The 14,453-nt window shown below is 38.0% G+C and overlaps 1 pseudogene; it reads left to right on the top strand.

Annotated features, from left to right (window-relative positions):
- Nucleotides 1-13,016: 13,016 nt before the first annotated feature.
- Nucleotides 13,017-13,350, top strand: LOC114215090 (small nuclear ribonucleoprotein E pseudogene; annotated as a pseudogene).
- The last annotated feature ends 1,103 nt before the right edge of the window (nucleotides 13,351-14,453 follow it).

Genomic DNA, 14,453 nt, shown 5'->3' with positions numbered 1-14,453 from the left:
GCTAGAGGATAATTCTAATCCCTGTTGTTCCATTTTGACAAAATCCCAGTACATGGGGGTGTAATATACTAATCTGTCTACATTTTTTCCATGTTTGAAACATTCCAAAATAAAAAGTTTTTTCTTTTTTAAAAAGATGAAGACCTGATGTTTGATAGCGCAGAAGGTTTTTGAAGGATAATGGTATTGTGTGATGGGAGTTTTATTCAGTTGAATTATCCATAAGATGTAAAGAGTCTCTCTTTTGGGACCCTAGGCACTTTTCTCTAAAAGCTACATAACTAATTTTTTACTTCAGAATACAAAAAGTTAGAGTAATGTCATGAACATCTGTGCCCACACTACCCCTTTGGGTATCTGCCATTTTACCCTCTAAATTTGGTATTTATCATTCTTGGGCATCATCTCTTTCCTTTCTCTCTGGCTCTCCCTCCCTCTCTCTCTCTCCCTCTCCATATGTGTGTGTGTGTGTGTGTGTGTGTGTGTGTGTATCACACAATTTATATAAAACATGTATATGCGAGTGTTTTATATATGATGTCATTTATATATGCATGTATGTCTATGTATATATATATAGTCTTCTGCAATTTAAATTTTTGCCCAACATTTTATTTGTGAGATTCAGGCACATGTAACTAGTTCAATCATTTTCACTGTATCAAATCAATTAATGGCATGTTTACTTTTTACCTGCTCATGTATATTTTGTCAGTCTCTGATTAAAACTATGGGGCTTGTTTATTCATTTGTTCAACAGATATTTATTGAGTGCTTATTGTGGGCCAAACATTGTTCTAGGTGATGGGGATATTACAATTAACAAAAGTAACATCATAGACCTTACATTTCAGCTTAAGAAGATTGACATTAAACAAATAACATGTGGGGGCACCTGGGTGGCTCAGTCGTTGAGCGTCTGCCTTCGGCTCAGGTCATGAGTCCAGGGTCCTGGGATCGAGCCCCGCATAGGGCTCCTTGCTCTGCGGGGAGTCCTCTTCTCTCTCTCCCACTCCCCCTGCTTGTGTTCCCTGTCGCACTGTCTCTCTCTCTGTCAAATAAATAAATAAAATTTAAAAAATAACAAATAACATGTGATATGTCAGTTAGTGATAGATGCTAAGGAGAAAAACAAAGCAAGGTAAAATGGGATAGAGAGTAAAGATGACAGGTGGGCGGTGCTATTTTATATGGGTGGTTAGGAAGATCTTTCTGATAAAGTGATGTTCAAGGAAGCATCTGAAAGGAATGTCAAGGAAGCATCTGAAAGGAATGGCAAGGGCAAAAACATGGGAATGTGCAAGGTGGGATCATGCTTGGAAAAGAAAGGAGGCCAGAACAGCTGGGGTGTGAGCCATGGGACATGAAATCAGATCAGTGGTGGAGGAGGAGTACAGATCTTGTAGGGCCTTTTAGGCCATGGTAAGGATTTTGGATTTCACGCTGAGTGAGATGAGAAGCCATTGTAGGGTTTTGAGGAAAGGAACAAAATGATCTACTTTACTTTTTAAAAAAATTTTTTATTTAAATTCAATTTAGTTAACATATACCGTATTATTAGTTTCAGGGGTAGAATTTAGTGATTCATCAGTTGCATACAACACCCAGTGCTCATTACATCAAATGCCCTCTGATCTAATTTACTTTTAAGACCACTTATATTGAATGGACTTTAGGAACGGAGGGGGGAAGGGAAGAGACAAATGAGGAGGCTATTGCAAAATCCAGATGAAAAAGACTATGGTTTGCAACTGAGTGGTAGTGGGAAGAAGTGAGAAGCATTTGGATTCTCAATATATTTAAAAGGTAGAGCTAATGCAGCGCCTGGGTGGCTCAGTTGGTTGAGCGTCTGACTCTTGATTTCAACTCCAGTCATGATCTCAGGGTCATGGGATCGAGCCCTGTGTTGGGTTCCTTGCTGAGTGTGGAGCCTGCTTGGGATTATCTCTCTCACGCTCTCTCTTTCCCTCTCCCTCTGCCCCCCTCCCTGCTCACACATGCTCTCTCTCTCTCTAAAATAAATAAATAAATCTTTAAAAGGTAGAGCTAAGCAAAATTTTCTTACAAATTGGATGTTGGGCATGAGAGAAAAAAGTCAAGAATGACTCCAAGGTTTGAAGGTTGAGTATCCAGAAGAAAGAAGTTGGTATTTACTGAGCGGTAGCAATCTGGGAATACAGTAAGTTTTGGGAAGCAGCCAAGAGACTCATTTGGTTTTATGTTTGGGACTTCCAAGTAAAGGAGTCTTGTAAGCAGATGTACACACAATTCTGGAGTTCAAGGGGAAAGTTCTGAGCTAAAGTTATAAATGTGAATGTCAGCAGCCGATAGATGAAATTTAAAGCCATGGAAATTAGCAGGATAGAAAAGAGAAAAATTATGATAACTGAGCCTTGAAGTACTCAAACATTTGGGGAAAGAGAAGATAACAAGGAACCTGCAAAGATGACTGAAAACAAGCCGGTGGTGAGAAAGAGGAAAACAGGTGTGGTGTCTTGGAAGCTACTAAGCCAAATTTCAGAAGATTCTCCTCATATATGCTCCCTGTGGATAAGTACTCTTCCCATGAAGGCTTAAGGCTGATTATTCCCAAGAATTTAAGGAATCCAGATATATGTCTATAAATTAAAGAATAGTAATTTTTAAAGTTGCATTACAGTAGCAGGATCATGAATAATATAATATTAATTTTATTTTAATTATCTTAAGTGTTTAATCATGTTTTCAATAAAATAAAGCTTCATGAAAAGAATTGAAAGTAATGTCTCAACTTGTCATTCTCTTGTATGCTCCCATTTACTTAGGCTCTCTTCTCAGCAGTTTGATATTTTTGCACAGAAGTGGTGCATGTTTTCTAAATAACAGATTGCTAATGTCTGCATCTTTTAAACTTCATATGAAAAGATTAACTGTTTTTATTTAAACAAGGTGCATTATTGTTACTGAAGTCCTCAGCACCCACAGGTTTTGGGTGGGGTTTGAGTTATGAAACTCACATTCAGTGAGGGGAAAATTCTTTCTAGTTTTGCTCAAGTGGTTCTTTAATGACTTGAAATAAACCTTGTTGGTTTCAGCTTGGTGTTTTAGGACTCCTTTAAAAGCCTTTATCTCTTACAGGCACTACATCTCTGCTCCTATTTGAAATGCAGCATATGCATCTTAATTATTATAGAAACAACCAGACATGTACCTCGATGAAGACAAACATACAAATAAGACTTGTGTTATTCTTCAGTGTGGACCAGCATGATAGGTTTTTAAAAATTCAAAAAACTGAGTGAGATCTTAGTAAGTATGTGGGCAAATCCCATTTTTTTTTTAAGGTTAGGAAAAGAAAGTCTATCAGGTTATATCATTTATCTGAGGTACCCAAACTAGTTAGTGGGGAAATTAGGGTAGAACGGATGTATCCTAACTTCGGACCAGCTCTCCATACTAAGGAGCTATATTTTAAAGGAAAAAAGTAGCAAGATAAGAGAAGCTTATCTGATTATAACTTGATTTAGGGTCTCTAGCCATTTTTCTTGTTTTATATCAATACTTTGGCACTCCCATGATCTCATTGACATTTGAAATAACCCTATTGAATAGCAGATGCTATTATCATTATTCTCATTTTACATAGGTGATGAAATTGAGTCACAGAGTTTCATTTACACCTCCAAGATCACAGAGTTAGCAGACAGAACAGTACCCAGGTTTTCCAAAGTCTATGTAACTCTTCTTTCTACAATTAGTCATGTCACGAGAAATATTTAAATGATCTAGCAAAATAATCTTAGAAAAGGAAAAAAACTCACTTTTGTGTTGTACACCAGTTGGAAGACAAGGGGGACAAGCTGATGATGGGAAATGTAATGGCTGAAAAAAATAGTAACATCTAACAGTGTTGCCATAGTAGCAAAACTGAGCAATTAGAGGCATTGATGTAAATTTCTTTGAACAAAAAAGAATCAAATTCTATGAAAGAAGATAATTTGGGGCAGTCCTTACATAGTTTCAAAATACCAACTACACAAGCTCAAGGATGAGTAGATTTGAATTAACATCAGTTTCTGGGTGAAGACGTGGAATTTTCATTCACTGCAGACAGAATGTGATCCAATGTTATAACATGGCTGCCAAAAAAGTTAATGCAATTCTAAGCCACAGGGATAGAAGGAGGTATGGAGTAAACGTCGCTGGTTAACCAAAGTTGAATCACTATGTTCACGTCTTGGTGCCACATTTTAAGGACACTAAACCCTAAAGTTCATGTAGGAGGATGATGACCAGAATGGAAGTCTGGAAGCCATTTCCTCAGAGGAGCTTCTGAAAATTAATTTATTAATTTATTAATTTATTATTTTGAAAATAAGGAGAATTAAGTTTCTTTAAATTTACTCACTCAGCAAAAATTTATCAAGTGCTTATTATATGTCAGAATAGGTATGGCCCTTTAGGTGACTGCAAAGACTTTGGCCAGTGCCTAATGAACCACATGGAGGATTTTAGGTAGAGTGACTGTATCTCACATAGTTTTGAGGCACCGTTCTACGAGTTATGTTGAGACTAGGCTGTTGGGTGTGGCGCAAGGGCAGAAGCATGGAGACAAATCAGTTTATTGCAATAATTCAGCAAGAATTGACATTGTTTGGACCAGGGTAGGAGCAGTGGAGGGAAAGAGAAGTGATTGAATTTTGGAAATATTTTGAATTCGGGGTATATTTCATATAAATGAAAAAAAATTTTTTTAATTGATCAAACTTAACTTAAATCTCTGTGTCTCCAGGGGTTAGCACCAGGACCCATGGATGGTATTGGGAAGGGAACAGGAGAAGAAGGAGGGAATTTGCCTTTGGTAAAGAGAGGAGGTAGATGAGGGGTAGGCAGAACTGGAACATGCCTCTATCCCTGCAATGTCACAGCATTTTGACTCAGTATCACAGAGGGGGAAAAAAGTTTGTACTGTCAGAAATATAATAGAATTTCCAAAAGTTCATGAAATCAGCAATATAAATTGTAAAGCATAAAACTGCCATTATATTTGTTCTACAGTGGTGTAAAACAACACATATTTTTAAAAATATGAAAGGAGAACAGAGAAAAACTATGATCTACCACTTTCTTGAGGACTCAGAATTACTATTTGCACATTATCTGTATGACCACCACCACCTCACATTCCGATTCATCCACAATCCTTTTTTGTACTCTATAACTACGAAACGGAAAGTAACTAATAGGAAAATGAACAGCATGGCTAAATATGGGCAAATATTTCTACTTCACAATGGTTTGATGGGAAAGTAATTGAGATTGGACTCATAGGACATGAAAACCATACCTATGCCATTTAGGGAAGAAGAATTAAAGTGTGGGCTGAAAGCAAGTCTAACATAAAAGCAAAGGAGAACTCTAGCTATTAAAAGTATCACAATAATGGGATGATTTTTTAAGAGTGTTCTTTAGTAATTGGTAGAAATAATTTGGTATTGTAATATAATCATGAGTTTATGATTCTGTCAGTAATTTAAGTTAAACCTCATCACTGTTGTTATACATTTGTATATAATCAGGATTATGTTGTTGATGTAAGAGTTTACTGATTCTTTATTTACTATCTTCTTTGTGCCAAGTAATGTATCACAGATACAATCCTGAACAAGACAAACACTGTTCCCTGTCTCAAGTAATTGATTGTCTGACTTAGTGGTTCTCAAATGTTAATGTATTTGAGAATCACCTAGAGAATTTGTTGAAAATGTAAATGGACAGCTTCTTCCACTCCTGCCCCTGCAGAAATGCTGATTCAATAGATCTAGAGTGAATCCCAGGAATCTATCTCCATTTTAAGTGTTCAGGAGATTCTAATGCAGGTGGTCCATGGACATCACTTTAAGAAATCCTGGAATGTCACAGAGAGCCACTAGAGAGAGGTGATGGGTCTCTATCAGCCTCTCAGGGGCAACAACTGCTGACTACAATTAGGATAACAACTTAAAACAAACAGGTATTCTTTGGTGAGAAGAATTATTCTTAGTAGGAAATCTTGGATGATTCTTTTTTTTTCAAAAAATTTATTTATTTATTTGAGAGAGAGAAATGATGCACAAGTGTGGGAGGAAGGGGCAGGGGAAGAGGATGAGAGAGAATCCCCAAGCAGACTCCCCACTGAGCGTGGAGCCTGATGTGAGGCTCAATTCCAGGAACTGAGCCGAAATCAAGAGTTGCCCGCTTAACTGACTGAGTCACCCAGGTGCCCCAGAAATATTGGATGATTCTTAGAAGAAAATAACTTCCAGTTCCCAGGTTATAATTTTTCAAAATGTCTGGACTTGTGAGGATCCTTTACCCATCAAGATCATCCCAGACCAGTCATTTTGCCAGATACTCCCAACTGCACTTTCTACTTTGACCTGCTGCACCCACTGCCTCCAGAGGGATATACATTTAACCTGCCCCAATTCTTCCCCAACTGATTTGATTAAGGATGAATACCTACTTCCAAACCAGCCAACCTACTGGTAGGTCAGGGAACAAATATTTCTCTTTTGACAATCGGAATTAAGAGACATAGAGTTGCAGTCACTTGTTGTAGGTTAAGCTAAAATGTCTTGATTGGTCAATATGAGATGGTTAAACAGGAACCCAGCAAGAATAGAGACCAGAATATATGTCCAGAAAACAGCAGTGAACCCATAAGAGAGACACCACTGTGAAGGAGAACACTTGGCTGCTGAGAGATTGAAAGAATAATCAACCACAGTTCCTGATTTCCCCATTTCCTAGATCCATTTCCCACAGATCCAGTTCTAATTGCAGTCCTTAGTACCTTGAGTCTTCTTTGTGTTCTTTCAGTGAAACTCTCCTTTTTTGTGTCAACTAAAGTGGGTTCTGTCTGTTGCAACCAAATTGTCCCTAAGTAAGATAAGCAGACACTAGATACTTCAGGGGAAAAATCTACTCACCCACTCATGCATAGGGTTTTGGTTGGAGATTTGAATTGCACACAACAGAAAAAAACTTTAAGATAACCAAACCATTAGAAGGCTACTTGGGCACCTAGAGTTGAGATTAGAGGACCAGATTCTGAAATGAACAATAACAAAGGTAAAGCAAATTGATTTGCAAGCAGAAAGTATAGCCACTGTCTCATGATTTCAATGTGCAATTGGCATACTACCTCTGTGCTGAATGACCTCTACCTACTCCTTTTATTTATGCCACATTCCCTCAAGATTAAAAAAACTGAAGAGAAATTGTACACCTGGCCAAACCTAGGACACATACCTATGTCTGGGTTTATGAGGAAAGGAGAGATTTTCCCTTTGTTTCCAGAGTGGGAGGCAGGCACACAGGTCTTCTCTGAAAACTACATACCATGAAAGAAATATAATTTCCTGAAAGAAAATTGGGGCCTTTCATGAGTGGGAATGGATACCAGAGATAACTTAAAAATGAGATAAGTAGCGAGAGACCATATACTTATTCTCAGACAGAAAAAATTAGAGAGATGATTTGATGTTCAACAACAACAACAACAAAAATAATGTTCTGATGATTAGAGAAATTGAATAGCCAGGTTTGTGAAGTAATGAACTCTGTCACTCTACCCGTTCAAGCAAGAGTTGGATAACAATTAATCGGTAACATTGAAGGAATTCTTAAATTGGATGCCAAATGCTGACTGAACAACTTGCCTGGCTACTGACAGATCTTAATAGTATATGAAGAAAACACATTTAAAGCGGATGCATCTGTTTCCTATCTTAAAGCAATGAGCACCACATATCTACTAAATGCTTTATGAGGTAGCTCTGCCTTTTATTCACCTGGAAATTGTTCCTTTGAGCTTTAAACTGCCCTGCTCATTCCCCTGTCCCTTTGTCTCTCTAGCTGTCATTGCTGAGATGGCTTCACCTTGGGCTGAAGGTACAATTTCGCCCTGCACATCAGGACCAAACTTCTCTGTAGGCATAGGGAGCAAGAGGAGTCATAAGAGTCCCAGCATAGAGGTTCACCAGCTCAACACATGCCATGTCCTGAAGCTGGTCTCCTGGTTCCCTGATAATCAGGCCAGCGCATTATTTGCTTGGAATGGAGAAGGCGTCTGGCATGCCTGTCTCCCCAAGGACTCAATTCCTTGTCCCTGAACTGCCCCACTTCTGATTAATAGTTGCTCAAGCCTTTGTTGAATGTCTGTCCAGACCATGTGTATCAGGCAGGGTTCAGTGCTGGAAAGAGATGCCACGTGAAGTATTTTAAGCAGAAAGTGATATAATACAGAGAGTTTGATTATTACAAAAGTAGAAGGGCTGGAAGACTGGGTTATAAGCTGAGATCCTGGAATGGCTCCCTGAACACCATGAAACTCCCAGGCGAATTACCTCTTCTGCCGTAAGCAGGAAGGTAAGAAACCTGGAGTTTGCCATGAGAACTATTAAAGTTAAAAGCCAAACCAATTAAACAAACAAACAAAGACAAAACACTGTAGCTACAATCGAGAGGTCAGGTCGGAAAGCTGATGTAACTGCCCTAATAGTGGAGCAGAAAACCCCACAGTTCCACGACTGTGTTTGCCATCAGGAAACAGCCAAAAGCAGCAGTAAGAGGACCTCCACTTCATGAATTTGACAGATACAGAGATTTCTGAAATAGGACACTGCACAGTTTTTAAGAATCAAAGGGTTTTAGAGTCAAGTATAGTCTAGTTCCGCCACTGATAATACTTAAGCCTTTAGTCTAATTATTTTATTACTCTATATCCAAGTTGCCTCTCCAGTGAGGCTTTTGTAAGAATGAAATGAAAATTTTTATATGAAGTATTTAGCACCCTGCTTATTGCACAGTATATACCCATGAAATGATACCTATTAATATAAACAAAAGTGGCGGTCACATTCGTGAGGTTTTGTAAAATTTGTCTAGATTCTAGCCCAACTCTGTGACATTCAAGCATCCCAGGTAGGGAACAGACAGGTAGGAAACCAATGCTGAGGCTTGCATTTTCTTTTTTCTTTTTTTTTTTTTTAAGATTATTTATTTGAGAAAGAGAGAGAAAGCGAGAGTGAGTTTCAGGAGGAGCAGAAGGAGAGAACCCCCAAGCAGACTCCCGCTGAGCACAGGACCCCATGTGGAGCTTGATCCCATGACCCATGAGATTGTGACCTGAGCTGAAACCAAGGGTCAGAAGCTTAACGGACTGAGCCACCCAGGCCCCCAAGGCTTACTTAGCATTTTAAGCTGAGCTCCCGAAGCTCTGGTCATTTTTTAAAAAAGTGATATATTAGATGTTATTGAAATTAAAAACTTATGCTCTTCGAAAACCACCTTTAACAAAACAAAAAGGCAAGCCACAGACTAGGAGAAATTATTCACAATACATATATCTGATAAAGAACTTGAATCTCAAACACTTGTAATTCAGTAAGAGGACAAACTACCAAATTTTAAAGTGTGCAAAGTATTTGAACAGATACTTCTCAAAAGAAGATATGCAACTGACCAATAAAGACACAACGGTGTGTCAACATCAGTAGTTATTAGAGTGATGCAGATTAAAATACAATGAAATACCATTGTGCACCTACTAGAATGAGTAAAATTGGAAAGGGTGCCCCTAACCAAGTGTTGGCAAGGATGTGGAGCGTGTTCATACACTGCTGGTGGGAATGTAGAGTGGTACACCTACCTTGGATAACAATTTGGCAGTTTCTTACAAGGTTAGGCATACACTTACCATATCATCTAGCAATTCCACTCCTAGGTATTTGCCCAAGGGAAATGAAATATATACCCGCACAAAGACTTAAATATGAATGTTAATAGCTTTATTCCTAACAGGCAAACATTGGAAACATAATCTATCAACGGGTAACTAGATAAACAAGTTTTAGTGGAACTACTAAAATTGGAACCATATTGGAACTACTCAGTAATAATCAGAAATGAACTACTAGTACACATCAAGACATTTCTAAGTCTTTTTTTGTCTAAGACATTTCAAAACCTTTTTTTCTTAACGTGAAGATCTAATTGGTTTTATTAAACAACTCACGAATGGAGCAGCTTCTCACCTAGTGAGTAGAGAGAAGCTCCCCTTGTCTTTTTAGTTAAAAAGATAGACACAAAAAAAGTGCAAACTGTATGATTCCATTTATTTGAAATATTAAAATGGGAAAAATTAATACCTAGTGACAGAAAGCAGAATAAAGGGGATCTTTGGTAGGGGATGGACAGAAAATGACAATAAAGGGACATGAGTGAATTTGGGGAGTGAATTTGGGGAAATAATGAAAAATTATTTTTATTTTGATTGAGGTAGTAGTTACACAGTCACACTTATGTCAAAACTCACCTAATAGTTCACTTAAAAGGGAGTATTTTATTATATGTAAATTATATATCAATAAATTTGATTTAAAGTCTAAAAAACCTGGGCACCTGGGTGGTGCAGTCGTTTGAGCCATTGACTCTTCAATTTTGGCTCAGCACCTGATCTCAGGGTCGTGGGATCAAGGCCCGTGTATGGCTTTGCACACAGCCGGGAGTCTGCCTGAGATTCTCTCTCCCTCTCCCTCTGTCCCTCCTGCTCGTGCTCACTCTCTCTCTCTAAATAAAATAAATAAATCTTTAAAAAATAAAAATAAAAAAATAAAGTGAAAAAGCCAAACTATATAATATATGGACCTCTGATCATAAAACCAATTCCCAATTTATACTCCTCTCTAGGAGCATATAACCATATCTTTTTTTCCCTACACTGATAAAAACCCTGGCTATGATAAATCCTATTAAGTTTTGTTCCATTTGCTGCATGAAAAGAGTTGGCTAATTGATTTGCATTGCTCAGATATTAGTGACTTGTCCAAAATACTAGCTTTTAAAAGGGCAAATAAAAGAAGAGACTGGGAAGGAAAAATGGGAGAAGTACGACAAAAACTCATTTTCTCCGGAGGAAAAAGAGTAACCTTTCCAATTCCTCTAGGCTCTCTCCCCCCACCCCCATCCCTGCCTCCATCCCATGATGGTCTCTCTCCTTTCCCTGAGTCAAAACTTTAGGAGCTATTTTTGGTTTGTCCTTATCCTGACCACCATAATCATTCACAGGTCAATTGTTAATTCCTTTATAATAGTTTCCCACATCAGCATCATTTCCCTCCCCTCTATTACTTCTGTCACTTTACTTCGTTTGACCACTTTCTGTTCTATTGTAAGTACACCAGCTAAGTCTGTAGGTCTATTCAAGCCAACCTCCTCTCTGCTGTGTGGTTAATTTTCCTGAAGCATACCTCTATGATGGTGTACCCAAGATCAAAAACAAACAACAGGAAACAAGAACAATAAAAAACGTCAATGAGCTGCTTACTCCATAACACCCCAATACCAGCCTTCAAATTCCTCCAGAATTGGGCTGCAACCTGCATTCCCAGACTTAGAGCCCATTATTTTCTTGCATCTACTCAGGCTACACAGGGTAGTGGTGGAGAGCTGTCATTACTATCTCTGTGAACAAAAGCAACATGGAGAGCCAACGATTTCTAAAGTTGTGTCTGTCATAAGCTGTGTACAAAGGGCAACCTCTGGCACTTCATCAAATATTCAGAAAGACCTCTATTCATATGCCACAGTTGTTTCTGTGGTCTGGTTTTCTTACAAAGTATATGTTTCCTTCAGGTTTGCCACCATAACAAGGTCGTGTGCCTTCTCTTCTGTCATTCAGAGACATGTTTAGCTAGTTCATTCTCCAAGCAAAGCTTCATATATAGAAAATAGCATTTTTGTGTTTGAACAAATCTTTATTTGACATAATATGTTTAAGAAATCTTGGTCATGGGGAGCCATGTGGCTTAGTTGGTTGAGCTGCTGACTCTTGATTTTGGCTCAGGTCATGATCTCAGGGTCTTGGAATAGAGCCCCGTGTCAGGCTCCCTGCTCAGCCCGGAGTCTGTTTGAGGAGTCACCCTCTCACCACCCCCACAACTTGCACACACGCACTCGCTCTCCCTCTCTCTCAAATAAATAAATAAATAAATCTAAGGGGAAAAATAGAAATCTTGGTCATGCTTTCAGAATTATTTTTTTCTTTGTCTTAAGTGATACAATCTTTATTAAGTTCAACAAATATTTATTGAACATCAACTTTGTGAACTATGCTGTACTACTAAGGGCCTACAAAAGATTAAAAGATGAGTGGGGCAAAGCCCCTTAAACATCTTACAATCTGGTAAAATGTCAAGATAATAAATTCTGGAGATCTTTAATTTAAAGTAAAAAAATTTTCCATCACTAATAGAGGCATACAGAATGCTAGGGTGGCTTATAAATAGGACAAGTCCTATCTGGTACGTGAACCAAGGGTGGTTTTGAATAGGTAGAGTTTTGACAGAGATGGCTCAAGAAAGCTTTCTAGGCAGAAGGAATATCAAAGATAAAACCAAAAAGTTCACAGAATGTTTGGGGTTTTCAGGGAGGAACCAGTGTGCCAGATACACTGACCCACAGTGTCCATAAAGGGAGTAGTTGCTGTTGTAGATCAGATCCATTTCAGTCACAGACTGGGGACTTTAGACTTATGTTCAAAACAAGGAGCCTCTTAGGTAGTATATAATAAATACATGATTGGCGTAATCTTTGAAGGGATTGAACAGTAAGGATAGTAGAGGGGAGGAGAAATCAGAAAATAAGAAAGAAAACTAGGAGTCTAAGTGCTGGATGGAAAGTAAAACATTGGGAGGAGGGGATCATAAAGAGGAAGGTAAATAGAATTTTTTTAAAGTGTTTACAGCACTTTGCAATGTATTAAAGTTAAAGGAGGAGGAAGAAGACTAACATTGACCATGCAACTACATGATACACGCACTGAGCTCAACTATCCTGGTGGGGGATGTGGGCAATCTAAGAGGAACAGCGAAGATGTCTCCAAGATTTCCAGATTAGAGATCAAGGAGAATGCCTGTTCTATTACCAGAAATTGGGAAATTAAAAGATAATTTAATTTGGGAGGTAGCATGTGGTCTTTGTTGGCTTCCACCATGGCGTACTATGGCCAGAGCCAAAAAGTGCAGAAGATGATGGTTCAGCCCATCAACCTCATCTTCAAATACTTGCAAAATAGATCTCGAATTCAGGTGTGGCTTTATGAGCAAGTGAACATGCGAATAGAGGGCTATATCATTGGTTTTGATGAGTATATGAACCTCGTATTAGATGATGTTAAAGAGATTCATTCTAAAACAAAGTCAAGAAAACAACTGGGTTGGATCATGCTAAAAGGAGATAATATTACCCTGCTCCAAAGTGTCTCCAACTAGAAATGATCAATGAAGTGAGAAATTCTTGAGAAGGCCATGTAGTTTGTTTTTTTAGGTGTCCTTTGTTGGGAGTGTAGTTCTAAAACATTTGTTCGTATTGTTTTGATTACCTTTATGTTATTACCAGAGGACAATAAATGCTGTGGGATTGTTTTTACTAAAAAAAGAAGATAGTTTAATTTGAATGTATCGAGATGGGTGTCTTGATGGAATATTTAGGTAGTGATCTGTAATAAAAACTGAAAATAAAATGAGCCCAGGAGTGGTGGACAGGTAGGTGACATAGGTTAGGAAATCATCCAGGTAGTAGTGATAATGAAAGCTGAGAATAAAGATCATCAAAAGAGAGCTTGTAGAGAATGGTAATAATCTTGATAATCCTCATCATCATTGCAAACACTATTGAATAATTAACATATGCCAAGCATCATGTCAAACACTTTTCATGCATTACCTCATTTAATTATCATGATAAAGGAATCTGTGGAAGTTACCGTTATGACTAAGTATTAATACACAATGTAAAAAATTAATTTTCTAGAAATAGAATTCCAGCTGACTTCAAGATGTCAAGCAGTGAAGAGGGGGCCATGGAAAGGATAGGAAAAAAGAGCACTAAAGTTCAATGTCTTCTTCAGAGAATGCTGATTAACTCTAGTTGTTGATTAGTAAAATAGAAATTTAATGTGTATTAAAAAGTTTTGAAGGAGTATATATACAATGGAATATTACTCAGCCATAAAGAAGAATGAAATATTGCCATTTGCCACAACGTGGATGGACCTAGAGGGTATAGTCCTATGGGAAATAAGTCAGAGAAAGACAAATACAAATTTCACTCATATGTGAAATTTAAGAAACAAAACGAATGAACAACAAAAAACGAGATCAACAACAAGAAACCAGACTTAAATATAGAGAACAAGTGGGTGATTGACAGAGCAGAGGTGGTGGGGGGAATGAGGGAAATAGATAAAAGGGATTAAGAGGTACAAACTTCCAGTTACAAAATAAATAAAAGTACAGCATAGGGAATATAGTCAATAAGACTGCAAAAACGTTGGTGACAGATGATGGCTACACTTATCGTGGTGAGCACTGAGTAATGTATAAAATTGTTGCATCATTATGTTGTATACCTGAAACTCATATAACACT

Source organism: Eumetopias jubatus, unplaced genomic scaffold, assembly GCF_037043125.1.
Source record: "Eumetopias jubatus isolate StellerSeaLion01/CBP00866 unplaced genomic scaffold, mEumJub1_p1.0 scaffold_8, whole genome shotgun sequence".
NCBI lineage: Eukaryota > Metazoa > Chordata > Mammalia > Carnivora > Otariidae > Eumetopias > Eumetopias jubatus.
This window is presented reverse-complemented; position numbering and strand designations above follow the sequence as displayed.